A 22,190-nucleotide genomic window follows, 5' to 3' on the forward strand; every position below is an offset into this window, starting at 1 on the left:
TTCATACTCACTATTTAACCCTGGGATCATATAGAGTATATCCTACATAGAGCTTCTGTGTGGAGCCATTGGAGGGACATCTTTATGTATCTACTGGGGACATGTTATCTGACCAGTGAACCTGCAATACAGATAAGCTTGATATATTTTCGTATATTGTGAGCTTGTTTTTTTATAAATTTATGAATATTAAATCACTATTTGAAGCTTTCTACACTATATAGCATTGTATATTCATTTCTCCATCTGGTGAGCGTATGAAACATTATGAGAAAGGTGATGCTGTCATATTAACGACTAACGTTTTTACCAATAAGCGGTTTAAATATCCCATCTCTGTGAACGAAGAAGACTTGATCTATATCACTAGAGCGGCTATTGGAGTGACTAAGGAGTAATACACAGATAAGCTGTTTATATTCTTATATCTGGTACGCATATCATATTGGAGTTAATGGGATACAGACCTATCATACCCACTGTACTACACGGGTTTCGCTGTTTACATTGATGCACGCTGTTATATGTTGTCACATCTGGAATTCACGATTACCTACTTTTGATTTATGATCATCACGTGGAGTTCCTTTGCTGGCACTATTCAGAATCATATATTCTGGACTTTACTGCTTTTCACTGATCTATATTGCTAACTTCCTGTCATTTTAAATTAATAAATATCGATTCTTATAGAATCTTGTGTGATTGCGATTCATACGCACCGGTGTACGAATGCTAAATAGGCAATCAATTTGGAAAACACAGTACATACACTTACATTCACACATACATTTGTAAATAGTTCACTTTTAATAAAGTTCCAACTCACATCATTTTATTAGAAAGACTTAAAGGTTATTTATACAAAGATAAATTTACATTAAAGGTATTTATGGTTCAGGTCCTAAGAAATGTATGGTGTTTGGTCTTATACTAATTCACCTTTTACCAACAGGGATCCGGTAACATCAGAAAAGTGATCGCTAGTTATGATTAGTATATGATTCATACTCAAAAATAGTTGGTTCTCTCAGGCAAAACGTGCTCAGCTGTTGGACTGATTTGTCCCCACCTTTGGAGAGGAGTCCTTTGAACTGACCTATGATCTGCATTGTACTGGATTATTTTACACCCTGAACCAGTGAAGAAAGACATTAGCTAATCTGTGTAGATTGTGACATCATCACTGTTTTTCTAATCTAAACTGCATAAAACAAAATCTAAACTGTATAAAACAAAATCTAAACTGTATAAAACAAGGCCACTGAAGCAGTCCCAGCCTCTTTGCCAACACAAACTTCAGAACTGATGGCTATGCGCTGCGTAATGCATCGGTTACAATTTCTTGTATTTTGTTATACTTTCTTGTATTTTCTTATACTTTATCATAGTTTGCTGTAATTCTGCTATATTTTGCTATTAAATATCTGGAATATCTGCATTGGAACCACATTAATCGCATTAGACAATCTTTATTGGGGAGATAGTAACGGACATAACATGTGCAACCACATGTGGCCTATGTAGTATATCAGGTTGCCCATTATTGTTGTAAGAAGCCAACTGTTCCTCTAAATCCCAGCTTCCACTGGAGCTTCAGCCTCTGTAGGTTGGGTTACACATTTAGTAATTAACTACTGCACCATGGCTGACATAATCAATATGTTGTGGTGGGGCTTGGACTTCTCCTGTATAATGTATGTTGGCATTGCTGGCATAAGCAATATTGGTGAATTTCCTACATTCAATGCTATGAAGACTAAAGTGTTTGCAGTAAACGCTTTTCATTATACTATAAATGTTTACCTGTGTCATAATGTTTGCACTTGCTGTATTGGTGGCATAATGTATGGGAACACCCTTAGTGGCATAATCAATACTGGTGGCATAATGTCTGTAAGCACTGCTTCTAACATATATTTGTAGATAAACATTACTAGTGTAAGTGGTGGGTGGCACAGCCTATGGTATAACTAATGTCTGGTGGTACTGCCGTTATAGGTAGGGAGCACAGTGGCACAAGCTAGAGGAGGCCCCAAAACTGCCAACTACCTTGGGTCCTATTTGGACTTAATTTAGCTCTGGGCATAACTCAACTAAAAGCTGTGGTAATGTGAGAGTCATTCAGCTCTCAATATTGTGCACAAGGGATTCGAGTGAAATCTGTGAAGTGGCCTTTAGATAGATAGATAGATAGATAGATAAAGTGGTGAAACAAGGTATTAATATCCCCTCAATCCGTCTGCACTTCGTTTCTCACAAGTGGACTATAAAAACATATACTTTTTCTACCCCTCTGGCTCCCCATAATTGTCAGTCATATTGACTGCATTGTATATTTAATTGTAATGTGTCTGGATTCTGATCTCTCCTGTTTAAACAAACTGTGCTGTAAAGCCACAGAGCAATATCTATCCTTAATTATATCAAGAGTGGCTCATCTGATATCCCTTTGTCTGCATGTTTACCTAGGAAAAGGTAACCACAGAAAAGGAGCAATCAGGCAGGTCCTAAAAATAAAACTCCTGAGAAGGTCACTTATGGCTTTAAAAATAAGCTCCAGAGGACAGCAAGGAGGCATTCACTACCCAGTGACAGCTGAAGTCAGGCTGGCGTTGAGATCCAGATATCTGCCCTGACAGGAAAGGAACAATCAATCCCTGGAGTACTGCCGTTGCCCTGATCTACCTCTCCAGGTCTTGGGGAGCTGTGTGTCCACCAAAAGTGGAGTGGCAGTGACTCAGGACCACTGCCTTGCTGGTAGCCTCAAAGGAGGGAGGGTTCGAAGCTTGAATGGATAGACAGCAGTCCCTGAGAGTAGCTAGGAGAATGGTGAGGTGTTTTCATTATATCCTGTATGTTGTCTGTGCCAGGCTGTAGTGATATTTGTTGCAGGTTATTATTTAAATATGTGCCAGGTAGGCCAGCGGTGTGGCACAGAAGGTTACATTAAACCCGGTATCATCACAGATAGATAGATTAACATAGTAATGTTAGGATAGATAAGAGGAATCTGAGCTGGAAAGGGAGATATAAGTGTATAAGGTCAGTGAATGAGGTCACTACTTATATTTTAATTGTTTCAGAGGATGAAAAGACAGGCTAGATTCAGGATCCCATTTTTATTACTGTAAAATTGGACAAAGTAAGAATTTATTGCATATATATGTGAAGGAAACGTCTGAAAAAGAAGTCTGATACCTACAGCCCACGTAGGAAAAAATCAATATTCTCACCACTGCATATCTAACAGTGGGATATCATTCTTCACAATAATATTATATTCCCACTGGCAGCATGCTCTTATCCTCTTTGTTTATTAAATCCAAAGCCGCCAAAATGCCAGAGCCTGAATGCTGATAAGTAGCTGAAATTGAAAACAGCAAAAAAAACACATTTGTTTCAAATGTCGTAAGTAAGTTTTCATTTACAAGTTACTGTCTATTTGGGCGCCAGGTGGAAGAAAAGATGTATTAAATGATGAATATATAGATCAGGCGGTGCATATAAAAGTATTTCCGATTGATTATTTCTGTTTTGGCTGTAGAAAAGGCAGGTTTTCCAAAACAAGTCATAAATAAAAGGAAAATTAAAACTTAAACTCTGTTTTTCTTTCTAAGAGAAGTTCGGAAAGTTATCTTATCTGTGTAATTACTTGTGCTGTTTTCTAGGCACTGGAGAAAATAACTTTCTTTAACAATTTTGGGTCTGGCATTAACATTATTGTTATTGCTGTATATGTTCATGTAATAAACTGATTGTTTATAGTTTTAATACCTCTCTATATTAATTTATACATTGGTTTTCCATGAGCGTTTGTTGTTTTAATTTTGTATGTACATTAATTCATATTACATAGATGTAAATGATAATTGACAATTTGATAACCTGAATGTCAAATGCAATCTGTTTGCCTACAGTTTTCAATTACTATACATAATAAAATTTTAGTTTTTTGTGCTTACCCACATAATTTTGAGTACATTGTTAAGCATTTGGAAAGCCCTGAATTTGCCTCATGCTGCCTAAAATCCAGGCATATATTTATTCATTTGCAGAAGACATGTAATGCAAGTAAAGTAAAGTTATGCTCTAACATAAAGCTAATATAATTATATTATAAGGAAAAACATGTAACGAAAACATGGAGTTCTATCAGTCCTGTACTATTATTTCACCTTTTTATTGAGTTGCCCTCTGTCTCTGGCAATAGTTTCCCCAATGAAGATGCCTATTTAAGAAGGATCGCGGCGGTACCTATACCGCCACAATTCACTGATCGGTATCGCCATTTCAGGATGACAATATTAGCAAGCGATAGAGGAAAAAATGCTTTATTTTATAATAGAATAAAAAAAGTAAAGGTATTTTAAACATTTTTTTTCTATTTTTTAACTATTTAAAAAAATATTTTTCAAAAATGTTCTTTGAATTTGCTATGGGAAGTCCCAAGGACACCGTCTGGCTAAGAAAGTATCTGCTACTGCTGCCTGTCCGTGTCGCAACCTTTGTATGATAAATAGCGGTGATAGAAGATTTTCTATCACTGCATTATGCAGTGGTAGAAAATCTCTTCTATCTTTGCTTTTTGATAAATAGTTCACACACAAGAAAACACATTTTCTTGTATAACTAAGGGGTCAATTTATCGATTTCAGAAAGGCCCCAGATCTGGCAAAAACGTTAATAGGGCTTCATCCTATTTACCATAGCCCGTAGGCCGGTGAAGCTTTCCTATGCTAAGGTACATGGCAGAATAACAAAGTTATTATAGATTCCTTAGAAACCCTGTTCTACTTTCTTTTTTTTTTTGTGGACCATAGATTCCCATGGATAGTTTATTTCTAACACTGGAATCTAAAGTGTGTAATGACATCCACAAATATGCAATTTTAAAGCCTCTCAAAGTCACTTAACTACTAAAGCAATAGCTTTTTTTGTAAACACTTAAAGGTCACAGCAGACGTTAGCCACAAAAATCATTGCCAGGTACGTTATCAATAGATTTCAGTAACATAACTTTAGAGTAGGCGATACATATAGAGGCCTACTTACTATTAACAAAAATTCCCTTATTTCTCCAATGTCTGCAAAAATATTCCCAAAGAAGCTGGCTGTTACTCTGGCAGTACTGGCACTGAGCGGTAAGAGTTAACTTACCACTTTGCTGGGGCAGACTCTGTAGTTATGCACATGTGTGAGCTTTCTTTGTAGTTTTTTTGAAACAGTGCTTGCAATAATGATACTGGAATACAAAAACCGTGTCTTCTATACAGTTTCATTAAAAATATTTCCGCTCTTTGAAGTCAGAAAATAATCAATTTTGGACAGTACATTCACATTTTCTGCATAGACCAGTTACAAAATATGCCTTTAGCAAATTAACTTATCATTCCGTGTGTTACAGCACCAGAATAAACAAATATATGCTGCATTACTAAGAGTTCATTGGAGAATTAAAAAAAAAATATATAACTCTGGGGTGCTAAATTAAAAAAAAAAGAAATATGTGTTTAAATGCTTAAAATGATTAGTATCTAATTGGTATGGTTTTCCTTTCATAAATTGATTATGTACATTTCTCTCCTTCCGTGGTTGCTGAACATGAAGATAATTGCTACAGGCACTTATAGGGAGTTATCAAAAGCGATAGGACTTTCTTTTTGTCATTTACATCAAAGAGTTCCTGCTGGTGATAACATTGCTATCGCCGACGATAACCCTGCCAGCTGTAAGATTCCCCATGCCTTGTGGTCATGATAAATAGGTCCCTCAGTCTTGTTATAAGAATATTCTCCTGTACTGTTGGTTTTATCACTAACTTTTCCCCTTTCTTTTACACATCTTCCTTCTATTGACCTGTTTAATTGCTACAAATCATTCTAAGATTAACTACTTCACTACCAAGAGTATGAAATAAAAAAAGTAAAAGAAGATCTATGTAATAATTTACATAATCTTTATAGTCTTTGCAATTGTACAATAGATGCAAATGATAATATCAATATATGCATCAATGTGCAATATGTGCATAGACAACTTTTACATTTAGAGCATGCCACACAACTGTTCTGATTCTGATGAGACATTCAGATTTTAGGACTCTTTTCCGTCCCAGAAGATATTTCTCTCATGGGTGGGAATGTTGGGGGAAGAGAAGAAGCTAATGGGCAGCCTAGCGATTTATAGCATGCCCCCCTGTCCGCTGCCAGGGGCAGACAAGTTGGGAGGTATGAATCCATAATAAATATGTATTGAATGGAATTTGATACAATGAAGGCAGTTGAAGTGGCAGTAACCTTCTTCTCACAGACTACCAGCCCTGCACTGTAAACCATTGGGGCTCTGCCCAGCAACCTTGGACTATGGGGACCTGGTTAATTACATGGAGTAGCAAATTTGCAACTTCGGTGGTCTTAGTACAATGAACTAGGGTCTTAAAGCCCCAGCCCACTTTACCAAAACCATATGAATAATTACATAAAACAGACAGATACATAATTTAAAATAAAGTTTAATTAAATAAATTAAAAAATGCAGTGTTTTATTCAATTAAACTTTATTTTAAAGCATGCATCTGTGTGCTCACAGCACTATGAAATCTTTTTTTATTTTGATCTGCCATAATACCATGAGATAAAAAACAACATAAAAGCACATCCAAATTGTCACTACAAACGCCCACCACTTAATAACTGTGAGTCCCATGAGCTGCAAAGCCAATTAAAAACATTTTTCCATGTTGGTTGCTTGTGATTGGCTAACAGCTAAGGGAAGCCCAAAAGGGCTTTGCATATAACTTTTCTGCTCGCCAAACCACATACTTATTGTGTAAGTCCAGCACTTCCGTTGAATGGAATGATAATTTGGGCACAATAAGTGGAACATTGTATGCAATAAAGTGAGAAAAACTTCTATTTATTTCACATCTATATCTGTTTGGGGCCTATTCAGCATTGAGGGTTAAGCTCTTTCTTCGGTGAAAACAGGTGTTACGACTTCTCCATAAACATTGAGGGGTTACTGCCGCCGCAATCCTCTTATCACAATCTCATGATGGCTATAGCGGAGGGTACCAGGAGGAAATAAGAAGATATCTAGGAAGATAGCTAGGTATCCATCAGGCTCCAACTCCCCTGAGTAGGGCTGCTACAGTCTCTTGAAGAATAAAAAATGCTTTATTATTTTAATAAAGTATTTTTTATATTTTGCATTTATTTAAAAAAAAATATTATTATTATTATTCTACTTTTTAACTCTGAATTACTTTTTAATAGACAGTGAACCTGAAAGCCCAAATTATTTTTTGTTTTGCTTCACTAACAGTACCATTCTGTATCGTATTTGTAACTTCATATTTCACAGAATTTATACTCTACGAATAGAGTTGAGACTACGATGGTCATTGTCCTATATGACAGAGTTGAGGTGCGAAAGGGAACGCTTAAGAGCACATTGTGCATGGAGAAACTTTCAAAACTTTGCGCCCAAATGCGGAATAAGCTGATTATATTGCAGAACAGCCTCTTTGTCCACTTACTTCCACAGTTGTTTAATTAGAAAATAAGGACAAGTTAGACATTTCAAAAAACGTGGCAACAAGTTCTAAAGGTGAAAGGTGAAAATGCTGTTATTGGTGTCTCTTTGTACTATAATAATGCTACTCGCTCTCGATGTAAAAGAAGGTATTTAAGAAATGTTTTTGTCATTTTCAATAAAAATCAATAAAAGAATATATTGATTTGCAATATCCTTAAAAAAGGCAACTGTCACTTAAATTTAAAATCAAAAATGAAATCGGGGATGTAGTAAACATTATTTGCAAGTTTGTAATCACAATAACTAGAGATGACTCTAGATTCTAAGTTATAACGGTAGTATAATTATGCAAGGATTGAAGAGCCTCTATTTTCCATGTCCCTTTACTCTTATGGGGTCTATTTAAGACCCATTGCGACAGAGCAATTTATCAATTAATTAAAGCTGGGACAGCTGCTCTGGTGAGCAAGACCACTGTTCCCATACAGGATATGGGGACTGCGGTAATGAGTGATAATTTAGTGCATTTGGTTAGCTGTTTTAGTGGACTTATTACCAGGTTTAATACAGTGGCTTGTTTGCAAAGTAGTGACCATTTAATACAGAACACTATGTATGCACTATTCTCTCTACTGAGCAGCCTGATGAGTAGAGACTTCAACATTCTCAACCAGCTAAAAATTCAATACATTTTCCCAGATTCCAGGGTCTCGAACATGTTCGTGGTACAATCTTCAAAATACGTAGACTCGATTTAGCGATTCTAAATTACCAGCTAACATTTGTTGTACACAGTTCACATGCAAGGTATTTAATTCATGTTAAAATAACTAGAAAATGTTGCCTGTAGCATTGTATAGTATTTTAACATCTTATTCAAACTACGATCATTGTCATTTGATGTTCACTGCTCGTGTTTGAAGTTCAATTTACAGTAGTGTTAAAATATGTGCATTTAAGCTTAATCATGTAAACCGGCTTGAACATGATTGAAGCAGTTTGCATTGCTCGAAGTTAGCACAATTTTTTAAATCTAAACTTCTAGAATTTCTGTCAAATCTTGAAATCTTATTTGACAAACGTGTGCGTCTCTAGCTGGAGAAAAACTGAACTTGTACTTCATAGAGGGGTAATCCTAAAATGGTCATAGGATGTACTTTAAAGTGATGATTTCTCTCTTTTATTCATGCATAGTTCCAGTAACATCCAGTAACAGATTGATTTTTCTGGAGACAGCTTCCAAGACTGGAATTTAAGAGTGCACCCAGGAATGTGCCAGAAGAACAAATAGGTACGTGTGTGTAAATACGAAAACTATGTGCCTGCATGTCTTACTTGTTTTTTGTGCTTTTTACTGTCTATTAACTTGCCATGTTAACTTCACAAGATTATATGTAACAGCATTTGTTGCTGCTAGTAGGAGACATATGATGATACTAACCGTTTGTAGAACCCTCTGAAAGTAAAGAGTTAAATGTTTCTACTTCTGTTACACATTGTACTTGCTGGACACTAGATCTGACAGCTAAACCTTGTGATATGTGCTTCTTTCCAGAGAGACATAAATTAAATTAAATGAAAAGTCAAACCCTTCCACTTTCCCTTTGAAATATTAAGATGCCTTATCAAATAAACTGTCTAATAAGAAATGTATACCAACCCAAAGCAATTGTTCATAGCGGAAAGCTCTAGAGGTAAGTTTGCGTACGTGGCAAAAAAATAAACAAAATGAAATACAAATGAAATATATATATTGGGTCATCATGCAGTACTATAACCCCACTGCAATACTTTCTGTTGTAATACAGTGGCTATGGAAAGTATTTTGACATTTTTCATATTTTATTTTCTTACATCGTGGGATCAAAATTGATTTATTTAAGATGAACACAAAATATGCTGTAATGTCAAATAAATAAAAAAAAATCTCTAAACCTTTCTTTCTTGATTAATCATAACATAAAGAAGACATAGATTACTTAGACAAGTTATCTCCCCAGGGGAGGGCTGGGGGGCAAGACTCAACTCAGCAGCCTATTAGGAACATTTTAAAGGAGTTAAAAAAATGATGCCCCCTGCCCCCCAGCCTGCCCCTCATTCTCCCCTTTTGCTAAGCAGCATCCTGGTTCAAGCAGATATGTGCAGAGTGCACATCATTAATTGATAAAATTTCACTTGTGTACAGTTAACTGTTCCAACTGATTAAGAGAAAAATACATTTGTCTGCGTGGGGTCCCTTAGTATAATGTATTTCCAAACAAGAGCTTCATGAAATAATTTTTTTTTTAAAAAAAAAAGAACGTTCAAAACAAATCCAATTAAAGGTTACAAAAACACACCAAACGGGTGATATAAATGTGAAAAGTATCAAAGGTTGTTATTACTTTCTATAGTCATTGTATATAACAGTGCAAAGATGTAATGTAGCCCTTTCCCTTCACAATATACTTTTTTTTACCTGTTAAAATGACAAAGTGCTAAGCACATGGGAGATAAATGACTGTTCAAATGGAAAATCTCTAATCGACCATCTCTCCCTCTACATTACCCCTCTCTCTGTTGGAGAGTGCATCACAAGGATGAGAGCCTCTCATCTCAATAGAGTGGGACTTGTATATTTGGATATAAAGGGAACATTTATCAAAGGGCAGAAGGCTTTGGCCTATACATCAAGGGGTTGTCTGAATAAAGAATTTTTTAAAAAAATATTTTTTTCTATATATGTACACACACATAAAATTATATATATATATATATATATATATGATAAAACTACATATATAAATTTACTTATTTATTGATAGAAATGCCATACATATGCCCTAAGAGTGTATACTCTAAATAATATTTATGAAAGGGTAAAGCATTTGGACATGTACAGATTTTCTGTGTGTTTCAATGTTTTTACATTGCTTAAAATTTGAGGATATGAAAAACCGTATTTTTTTTTTATGAACAGAGAATACCCCTCAAAGGTGCCTTTTCCACTGTGTGCATCATCATTAAATAATCTTGTACTACAAATTAAAACCTCTTGTTTTTTGCAAGTGTGAAATAGGCATATTCATATGCCTAACCCACACTCACAAATGATCTCCCCAATGCATCCTGTTCCTGTCATCACAAAATGTACAACCCTGCAGACACCAACAACTTATGCCATAAACACTGTGGGAGGAGCATGTTTTTTCCCTTTCATAAAGTACCTCTATTGTTCTTGTTACTTGCTAGGAATAAGCAAATAAATTTTAAGACACTTTAGTTCCACAGATCTACAGATCCATTCTGCCTATCCTGTCTACAGTATACATCCTGCCCCACTCTTTCATGGGCTGAGCATCATTTCATAGTGCAGAAAAGAGGAGAGGCAGATAGAAGAGTGTCTCTGGAATCTGCAGATCCAAATGGAAAAAGGTAAGTGAAGGGGAGGGCTCTTGCTGCAATAAGGGTGGAGACTGAGTATTCATTTAATGGTGATAATCATTTAATAGTGGGTGGGAAATATTAATTTATTGGTGGGGGGCAATTTATTTCTTAGCAAGAACTATTTAATATAATAGCGGGGTCATAGTAATGACTATTAATTTAAGTTGGTGTGATGGCATTATTTAGTTAATTCTAGGGTGGTTTGGGGCTTATTCATTTAATGTGGGTATGAGTTTAGGGGAAAGGAGAGCTATTTATTAATTGTGAATACCAATTATTTAATATTGGGGTAATTTGGTAGGGAATAGGTTTTATTATTAAATGAGAATACTATGGATTTAATATTGGGGCTGCTTGGGAGGAAATAGGTGCATCTATTTAATGTGAGTACCATTAATTAATGTCAGTATGTAGGGTGTCCCTGATGTCCTAAACTGCAATTATATGCTGTCTGTGTTGCCCTGGCTAGCTGGTGGATACAGGTAAACAAATATCCCCCACCCCCACAATACATGGGTATTTAACACAAGTCTACATGTAGATAGACTTTAGAGCAGTGGTTGGTGCAGTGCAAATGTAATTGGGCACCAGGCCATCTTGGTTTAAAACATGAAATGCAAATTTTATTGCTACTCTTTTTCCTCCAGCAGAGAAAAGCATAAGGGTTGCAAGAATATTCACAATTGAAACGTCTTCTCCTCCTGCACATTTTGTTCAGCAGATGTTATCGCTTTCTCCTCTCATCACCGTTCTGCAGACTACTTATAAACTCCCAGCATGTTACATACAAGCCTCTACTTCTGGGAGCAGTAGTTCCACTGGCATCGACCACAGGTTGCATCACACAGATTTCTCACTGAGTTCATTTCATCTGATGGCAGGCATGCAGAACTCAGATCCTCCAGGACCTCCATTCCAATATCCAGGGACACTCTCTTTTCATGAGGCACAACCATTCTCTCATCCAGTGACTTTACTGCCACAGACGCACTCCCAATTAGCCACACTGCTCCATGCAGTGATCCCCCTAATGGAATGGGGGTCTTTCCAATACAACAGGGGGTATCAGTAGGAAGGGGCTCTCAGACCCACTGCCTCTTTTCCCTTTAGTGCCAACCTGTGTCTGCTGTGCTGATGATGGCTATGGGGAACCCTTATGGTGTCTCCTATTAATTATTGCTCTGCACACTACCCTTATCCGGTCCTTAATGTGCCACCTGCAGCATCCGCCGCACTCCACTTTTTTCTACTGGGGGAATTAAGCTAGTGGGGGCCTGGACTCCCAAATGGAGTTAACAATTTTATGCTACCTGCAACATTTGCTGCACCCACTTCCCCCCACTCCCTGGGACCCGGGACCATATACCTACCTTTCCGGGTCCCGGCTTAACAAAATAGCTCCTATCCAAATGGTGGGGAAATCAGAGATGATGCAACTGTCCGTGTCATCTGTGCTATGCTACACGATGCTTCAGTCTCACTATGCCAAAACGATATATACGCTACATTAAGGCATGGTGTAGTGAAATGCTATAAATTTAATGTTGGGGCTAACAGGGGGAAATAGGTATATTTATTAAATGTGAATGCTATTAATTCAATGTCGGGTCAGGTAGGGAGGAAACAGGTCTATTTATTAAATGTAAATACTATTAATTTATTGTTGGGCTTGTTTCAGGTAGGGAAGCCTAATAATTAAATATATATGCTATTGATTTAACATCAGGACTAGTTATGTATCTCTCTTTTTTCCAAACAGGTCCCCAACATTCCAGGATCCAGACAAGCAGCAACTGAGCTTAAGCAGCAGCCCCAGATAGTGAAAACTAAAAGAACAGACAGGAGAGTGCAGAACATTCTGCCAAGTTTCCTGATTCTGGTGGGACAGACCTAATTTTGTTTGACTGTCCTGCTCAGTCAGGAACTTGTCTCGACTGCAACGATAGCTGGACCACCCTCCTAACGAAAAGAAACCTGCATTGTTGTGTACACCATTGAACAGTCACCAAAAATTAGGATTGGCCTACTAGAATCACAACATGTCACAGACTCTCCTGCTCTCTCTTACCTGTTCTTGTCATTTTCACCACCTGTGGCTGCAGGTTTCTTTAGTTGCAGCTTTTCTGGATCTTGGAATGTTGGGGGCCCAATTTTGAAATTTTTTTTTAAAACATTTAAAAAATTATAACCATCCCCGGCGTTAAATCAATAGCACCCACGATTAATAATTAGGCCTTCCTCCTGCCCCAACATTAAAATAATAGTGTTCACATTTAATAAATAAACCTATTTCTCTCCCTCCAAACAGCCCCAGCAATAAATTAATAGTATTTACATTTCATAAATTTACCTATTTCCTGCAACCATCACTGCCATTAAATATTTCATAGTAATATTTAATAAAGAGACCTCATTCTCCCCAAACTCACCCCCACATTCAATAGCCCTCAAACCATCCCATCTTAAATTAATAGTCCCCACTATTAAATTTCCCCACCATCACACCACAAACAAAATTACACCTGTTAATTAACCACCACCTACCTTACACTACATTGCCACATGCCCTCTGTGCCATCACACATACTACCAAAAGCCCCCTGTGCCATTACACACACATTACTGTGCCCCTTCATCACCACGTTATACCCCTTTATGATCACAATGTGCCCTCCATGCTGCTTTCCCCCCTTCACCTGGCCCCCCTTCATCACACTGTGCATGCTGCTCCCCCCTCTCCTTCATCACACTGTGCCATCCTGCCCCTTCCTCTCCTTCAACACTGTGCCATACTGCTTCCCCTTTCATCACTGTGCCATCTTGTCCCCCTCTCCTTCATCACTGTGCCATTCTGCTTCCCCCTCTTCTTCATCACTGTGCTATCTTGCTCCCTCTCCTTCAACACTGTGCCATCCTGCGCCCCATCTCATTCATCACTGTGACATGCTGCCCACCCTCTCCATCACTGTTACATGCTGCCCCCCCTCCTTCATCACTCTGTGTCTTTCTGCTGCCCCCCCTTTTTTCCTCACACTGTGCTTTTTTCCCCCACCTTTTTCATCATACTGTGCCTCTCTCCCCCTTTTTTCCTCACACTGTGCCTCACTCCCCTTTTTCCTCACACTGCGCCTCTCTCCCCCCTTTTCCTCACACTGTGCCTCACCCCCCATTTTCATCACACTGTGCCTCTCTCCCCCTTTTTCCTCACACTGTGCCTCTTTCCCCCTTTTTCATCATACTGTGCCTCTCATCCCCTCTTTTTCATCACACTGTGCCTTTCCCCCCGTTTTTCCTCACACTGTTCCTTCGCCTTCCTTTTTCCTCATACTGTGCCTTTCTCCCCCACTTTTTCCTCACACTGTGCTTTTCTGCTTTCCTCCCTTTGCCTCCGTTCTTTTACCTACCTTTACATTAGCTTCTTTCCTCTCTTTTCTTCTGTCTTCTCTCTTTTTGCTTCTGCGCCTCTCCTCACTGAATGTCGGGCGAGACTTGATGACGTCACACCCGACATTCAGTGTGAACGGAGCAGGGAGGAGGGAAGAGAGATGCCGGAACCGTGATCACGTGAGTATATGTATTTTTTTAACCACCCTGCTCCCCCCACCAATGAAGGGGCAGTGCCCCCCCCATCCCCCACAAATAAAAAAAAAGCCAAAAAGAAAAACAGATTGGATTTAAAAAATACGAATAAAAAAAAAAACTTAGGCAGTGAGGGCCAGGGCCAGGCCACCTGGCATGCCCAGACCTGGGTAATTAGTACCTACCCCTCTCGGCGGCCCTGGAAGCAGGACATGCATTCCAACTATCCTTGCAGATGGAACAAAGTCCTTACCAAGCGGGAAAGTCGCACACACCAGAATCCAGATAGTGTATTTGAACTTTTAAAGGGGATAGGAAGTGTTAGAAAGCAGCTTAGCACTGTCTAAAATGATAGCCACGCCCCTTGCATACACTCTGGTGCTGTGGAATAGAAATGACCCTCTGCAAATCCTGCATTTGTCCCTGAGCTTACTGTAAACTATTTAAACGTTTTATGTGAATTAGCGCATAGACATTAGCTAAGGCAAGTATAAATAAACAGAAGTGCATCCGCTAACACTAAATTTGCGTGGCCACCAGTTATTGGGAGGTTTATATAGATATGGTATATTTATTGATTTACCCATTTGCATTTGCGTCACAGTCTGAAATACATGAATCAAATGTTTTTCTAAATGCAGAACTATCAAATATAGTAGAAATGCATATCTCTTAACATTGAAAAAATGAAACTTGGGACAAAATAAGCCCCGCCCCATAACGCCCACTCCTCTTCCAGATCCCCTCCAAAACACCCACTTTGGGATGCAACTCTACCCATTTTATCACTAACTCAGCCCTTTTCGAGGCTCGTGACTCAGGAGTGTCCTGCCAAAATCTGGTCAGTAGTGAGGCATGCAAATGGGACTTGCGTTTGAGCATTCAACTTTGTTAATAACAGACCACTTTTAGCCATTGTTTTTATATTATAGCTCAATGGTATTAAATTGCAAAACAATTCTGAGCACTCACAACCAAGCCTAATATGCATTTTACCCATCCACATGTGTTTTTTTATGCAGAATGAGTACATTTGAAGCAGCTGTGAGTACTGCAGGGTGATTGGTTATATAAAGTGTGCAACAAACAATAGACTAAGCAAATCACCCACCAGGTAGATGCATTCCTGTTACTTGTTATTAGCGTGTAAAGTAATCATGGGACACCAATCCTGCCAGCTGTGGGACTGTCTGAAGGCGTCATAGCGAAAAGTCAGATATCAAAGTTTTATAAACATATAGCATGCTCATGTACCAGGGATAATTGGCACTTTAGTAGAATCCCTGCAGCAACACAGATGTTAAACTATAAAAGGCAGAAAAGCAAGGAAATGGATCAGGTATAAATATCCTTGTCTCAGCAATTATTTAATTAAGAATGCCGTTTTTAGGTAAACATCATTAAAATCCATTATACTGTTTTTTTTCTATTTAAGAAGAGCGACTGGAAACCTTTTTATTTTGTTTTGACGTTAAGACCTGTCTTTTAGTATTATCAGATATGTCATTTGTGGGTGATATGACCATCTAGCTTAAGTTGACCAGATTAGTCATTCAAACTGGGAGATGTGGCATCTCCTGTAATCATAAAAGACAGCTCTGAGCTCCTATTATTATAAATAACATGGGTTTTCAAAAAGAAAGTCAGAGTTGGAAGATAACATTTGCCATTTCTGTGCTGCTGGAAACCTTATCATTAACAGACTTGTACAGTGACAAGCCTTTAAAAAATAGATACGGGAATGAAATGTCTGTACAAAAAAGTACTTGCAACTTGGCCTTTTGAGTTGCTAATGTTGTAATGAGCAGATGTATGTAATTATTTTATTATATATTAAAGCATAATTCCACCCACAACTAAGAACTATAGGTATAGTTTGATAGGTTAAATACAAATGCTAAATATTACCTGTGTTCCGGTGTTCCATCCGATCTGTTATGTCTCCCAGTGTCTGCGGTGGTCAGCCTTTTTTCATATGCCTCCCCTGACACACCAGGGGGTAAATGTATCAAGGTCCGATTTTGTCAGCGTGTTAAAATCGCAGCAAATTTTAGTCCAAAAGTTCTCAAATGTATTAAGCTACGATTTTTATCCTGATCTTCAAAATTGCTGGTCATCTCTGGAGATTTGCTGCGAAGTCAAACACTCCCGTGTTTAGCAAACTCTCCTGTGTTGTCTTTATCTAGCTGCGAGATTAGTAAACACATCACTATTACACTACACTGCCTATAGAGCCGGAGGTCCCGGCAGCTGTCAAAACTGTTAAAAATAGATAAAAGTTAAAATATATATATATATATATATATATATATATATATATATATATATATATATTGCAGTTTATTACCCTACACCCACCGCCCAGGGGTGTAGGAAGAGCCCTAGTGCTCTCAGCACTGGGCTGTTTGTCCCTAGAGGGGGGGCCCACTCGTTTTTTTTGGCGGACCCCACTCCCTAGGGAATCCAGACCAGCGCTGAACAGCCTGGGGTTGGTTTGTCATTATGGCAGGGGGACCCCTGCTGCGTGTCCCCCTGCTATAGTGCCACCCACCCCAGCTGGTTTGCCTAGCGCTGGTTATGTGAAATTTGGGGGCCCCACGCAAATTTTTTCGCCGATTTTCACATAACCAGCAGTAGGCTGGCAGCACTAGGGTTAATAGTGAATAGAGGGGAAACTCCACGCTTTTTTTTTTTTTTTTAACTGTTATTTATTTTTATTAGTTTTGACAGCTGCCGGGACCTCCGGCTCTATGGGCAGACAGTGTAACAGTGATGTGTTTACTGAACACGCTGCTAGAATTCAGCGTGTTGTATCTGGCGTGTTTTAAAGCAAACTCAGGAGAGTCTGCTAAATCACAGCTTCATACATTTGAGACTTGTATAGCTGGAGTGGCAAACAGTCGGGACTTTGATCTCTATCGGTTTTGGAAATAGCGATTTTGACAGAAACAGAACTCTCAGTTCATACATCAGCGAGTTTCAACTCTTCCGAGAAAATCGCTGGATTTGCAAAATCGCACCTTGATACATTTACTCCCAGATGTCAGTGGACCTGTCTCATCAGGTTAAACTCCACAAGGATGGTGAATACTATTGTACATTCATGTTTACATTATCCCAATAATGAATTTTCACTTGTGGGTGGAATTAGCTTTTAAGTAAATAAAACAGGAAGTAATTGATTATAGGATATCAGACTGCTGTTTAAATCACGCACCTTAAACCAACATTAAGGCAGGATTAGTTACAATGCATTATGTATTTCTAGGACCACTTATGATATGTTGCAGGGTTTCTTAACCTTTTTTGAATCATGTGCTCCCTTATGAAGGTAAATATTTACTGTGTACCCCCTATTGTATATCAGTTTAAATCAAATACAATCTAAAGTGTATAAAAAATTTTGAATAGCATTTATGTCTTTAAGGGGTCTATTTATCAGAGGGGTTGTTATGAAGATTTTTTAAATAGGAAATAGAAAACAGTCCTAAATCCCACAAAAATGGGAGAATGGCAAGGGTGCCAAGGCATATAGCCTACAAAAGTAAAACATAATAGAGAGAGAGATAAATTAGTTGGTTGGCCTAGGCATGTAGGGACCAGAAAAAACATTGTAGCCAAAGGATAGCTGCAGTCGGTGAAGCAAGTAAGAATGTTTCCATATCTACCCAAACCAGCAACCGAGGACCAGGAGAAGAGTGTCGTTGTAATCATTGTAATAACTGTGCTAGGTAATAGTATTTTTTAAATTTTGTTATCCCCAATACATGTGCCAATGTTGAGCAGACCAGATAAATGTAGATACCATTATTTGAAGGTCCACAAAGTTCCAATTGGGGATATTTATGGGTAAGGCTTTGAATATATACAGGAGTCTAAGAAAGATATTCAATTTAATTGAGGCGAATTGACCAATCTGTGAGATGTATAATTTGTTACAGGCCAATAAGTTTGCTTTGATTGTAACTAAATGAGCAGAGTAATTAGCTTTAAAAAGTGTATCTAGAGCTTTGTTAATACATATACCAAGATATTTAAATTTGCTGGTTTGCCCCTTGAAAAGGAAATTAAGCTTGAACAGTTTTTCAATGCAGGGGGCAGGAAAAAAAATCTAGGATTTTGGTTTTGTCTGCGTTGATTTTGAAATTGGATAAAGATCCCAAATAATCCAATTCTCTAAATACATTGGGGAGGGTAGCCAATCATATAGTGACAGATAGGATATTGTCAGCGTATATGGCAATTTAAATTTCTTGCTGATCTATTTTAATATCTACTATATCAGGGTTCTGTGGATTTCTTCTGGCAGCTAGTGGTTCTTTAATAACAGCACAATCAGTGGGGAGAAAGGGCATCCTTGGAGGGTGCCATTTGGAATTCTAATTAGACCTGTGTACTAGGACCAGAGCTGATGGGTGTCGATAAAGGGAAGTAATCACAGATAGAAAATATTCTTCTAATCCAAAGGATTCAAAGACTCTCATCATGAAGAGCAAAACCAATGCGATCAGACCTTCTCAGTATATAAAGTTATTAGCAAGAAAAGATTCTTAGTGGTAATAATTTGATGCACCATATCAACTGATCTCCTGGTACTGTCTAGGGCCTGATGGCTCGCCATAAACTCACCTTGGTCAGGATGTATCATATAGCAAGTATTTTGACAAAGATATTTAAATTGACATATAGGAGAAAAATTGGCCTATAGCTGCCACAAAAGGTGGGAGTGTGGCAGTGACACCTTCTTTGCTTCCAGACATCCCATCTGCCACACTCCCCTACTTCCAGGCACCCTATGTGTCACACACACCCCTCCCCTTCTCTTTATCCAAATACCCCATCTACTACACTTTTTCTTCTCTGCTTCCAGACACCCCATCTGCCACACTCGCTGGCTTCCAGGTACCCTATTTGTTACACTCCCCCTTCCCCTACCATGTATCCAAGCATCCCATCTGCCACACTCCCCTTTCCCCTTGTCCAGGCACCCCATCTGTCATACTCTATGACTTTCAGCAACATCATCTCCCACACACCCCTTCCATGCTTCAAGGTACCCCATCGTCCACACACCAGTCTCCCCTGCTTCCAGGCACCCATCTGCCACACTTTTTCTTCTCTGTTTTCAGACACCCTATCTCCAACATTCCACCTTCCCTGCCTACAGACACCCCATCTGCCACCCTCCACCTCCCTGCTGCCACACAGGTTACCACTACCAGTCACCCCATGCTGTCCCTGGCCCGCCAACACATTTCTCCTTCCTTCTGCCAGAAATTCCTTGAAGCTGTATCTCACCTGCCACCATTCTCCTCTACTAGATTCTAGGCTGATCTCACTGCACTGCTGTCATAGCTGCACAGGAGAAGAGGGATAACAGAAGACAGATAATAGCAGAAAGAAGCCATAGAGAGAGAAAAATAATTACATATATCCAAGTAAACACATTTAGTATATTAATATCTACTATATAAATGCCTAGTGGCGTGTGTGGGGGGAAAAAACCAAGCTGCAGCGCCACCTGCTGGGCAGAGTTATACACTGACCTATATATTTCTTGGAGAAGTGACAGTTGGGAGTGATTGGTGGTTGCCGGGGGTGACAGTGGTGAGTTTTTAACACCTTAAGTAGCTTGATGAAGGAGGTGGCGATGAAGATGAAGGATGAGGTGATGGAGAAAAATGATGAGGTGGTGGCATGTGGACAAAACCACGTTAAAAAAGGGCGCTTGCGTCGGGAAGTAACGCTCTTCCCCTGAGGAGGCCTGAGCTAGGCCCAAATGCATGACAAGAACCTTTTTAACACCTTAAGTAGCTTGATTTGACTAGAATGCATGAGTATCATGCACGGGTTAACTTGTACATTATATGGACAAAAGTACTTGGCCACACCTGTTAATTATTGAATTGAGGTGTTTCTATCAGACTGGTTGCCAGAGGTGTATAAAATCAAGCACCCAGCCATGCAGTCTCCATTTGCAAACATTTGTGATACACAATGGGTTGTTCTGAAGAGTTCAATGACTTCAAGCGTTGAACTGTAATAGGATGCCACCTTTGCAATAAGACGGTTCGTGAAATTTCATCCCTGCTGGATATTCCACGGAAAGTACTGGAGGTTCTCTTTCTACAGATATTAAATGTCACAGAGGAGTTTATATAAGAGCACAAGGCTGTATGCTGACTGCTTTTATAAAAGTCATAGAAATGCCATGTAATGTCTACTATCCATATAATTACCAGTTTCTTATAACACACAGTTTTGAACCCTGAAGTCATAAAATCTAAAATCACATTTATACAGATATTATTTATGGGAACTTATACATTTATTATCATAATGTGTGCATTAATACGCATCAAATAAAAGTAACATATATCACTAGGGTAATATATGTTACTGTGCATAATATGTAATATGTTGAGTGCTTAATATTCCAATAATTAAAAAAAAACACCCTGAACTTAGTACATGCTGAAATAACTCTGGCTTTCTGTAAATTACTCAGCTAGCTATATGTGTGTAAGGTTTATATTTGTATTAAATGCACCTTAATAGTTCAGACATGAATAAGCTATGTAATGTCAAGATGTCAAGACACAAAAGCAACAAGCGTGTTTCAGTTTATAATACAACATTCACTTGGGAATTGCTCTATGCAACCATTCCAGATAGTCCTGATTATACAAGGATTCTGAAAACGGAAAAATATTTTCTTGTTGTTTAGGAAACCCAGAGAAATGAGTTTTCAATAAAGCAGCATAACATTATAGTTCATGCAGCAGAGACATTCCTGGCAGGCTGCCAGCCTCTTAGTGGAGGCAGATATTTCAGCTCATGTTTGTGCATTGTTTTATTTTAAAGAATACTGCATGACTAAATTAAATACATATTGTACTTAGTTTGCTTTTCAGTCAAATGACTGGATGCTGTGAACCCATTATGCTAGACAATCGATGATTAAGTCCCAATAAATTGAAATGAATTCTTAGAAAAATGTAATGTTATGAAAATAATATGATAAATATCTACAGGCATTAAGACATATGAGGTGACAAAACATCTCTTTGCTGCACTACCTTAAGGTAAGGAGTTACTTACTGCAACATTTGTAATATGTTTGAATTGTTACAAATAAACGATTGTATTATTTCTTCCTCTTCTAGAGTTTGTTATGGCCATTGTCATTTTTATTTACTTGTAATTTATACATCAGTGTACAGTGATGTTGTTGACATAATAGAACTGAAGGATCAATTTATAAAAAAATGAAGTATTATAGATATTTTTTAAAAAAATCATTAAACTGTATTGGTGATTCGACTAATTTTTGTCTTACAATTTCTTGTTTTTCTTTTTCATTGTAGCAGTGAATTGGCTATTCATGTTTTATACGGACCACTTTTCATTCCAAGATTTCCCGTCAATTATTTTACAGCAGGCAGAAGGAAATCACTTTGGGTTTGAAAGTAAGGGTGCAATGAGGTGGGCTCTTTTAACACTTGCACTTTTCCAGCTGGAAAGGCCATAATATTAATAGACCTCAATCACTAGTAAAACATTGCAATGAATGGGGAGATGCATCATCTACAGAGTGTAATGGCACCGTTCTGTGCAGGGGACAAGCGTTCCCCCTTCATTTTGAA

The 22,190-nt window shown here is 38.2% G+C and overlaps 1 protein-coding gene across 1 annotated transcript in view; it reads right to left on the minus strand.

The window, feature by feature from the left end:
- Window positions 1–22,190, minus strand: part of TMEM132C (transmembrane protein 132C) — a 428,959-nt gene that overhangs the window by 227,211 nt on the left and 179,558 nt on the right. The window lies entirely within an intron of this gene.

Source organism: Mixophyes fleayi, chromosome 1 (genome assembly GCF_038048845.1).
Source record: "Mixophyes fleayi isolate aMixFle1 chromosome 1, aMixFle1.hap1, whole genome shotgun sequence".
In the NCBI taxonomy this organism is placed as follows: Eukaryota; Metazoa; Chordata; class Amphibia; order Anura; family Limnodynastidae; genus Mixophyes; species Mixophyes fleayi.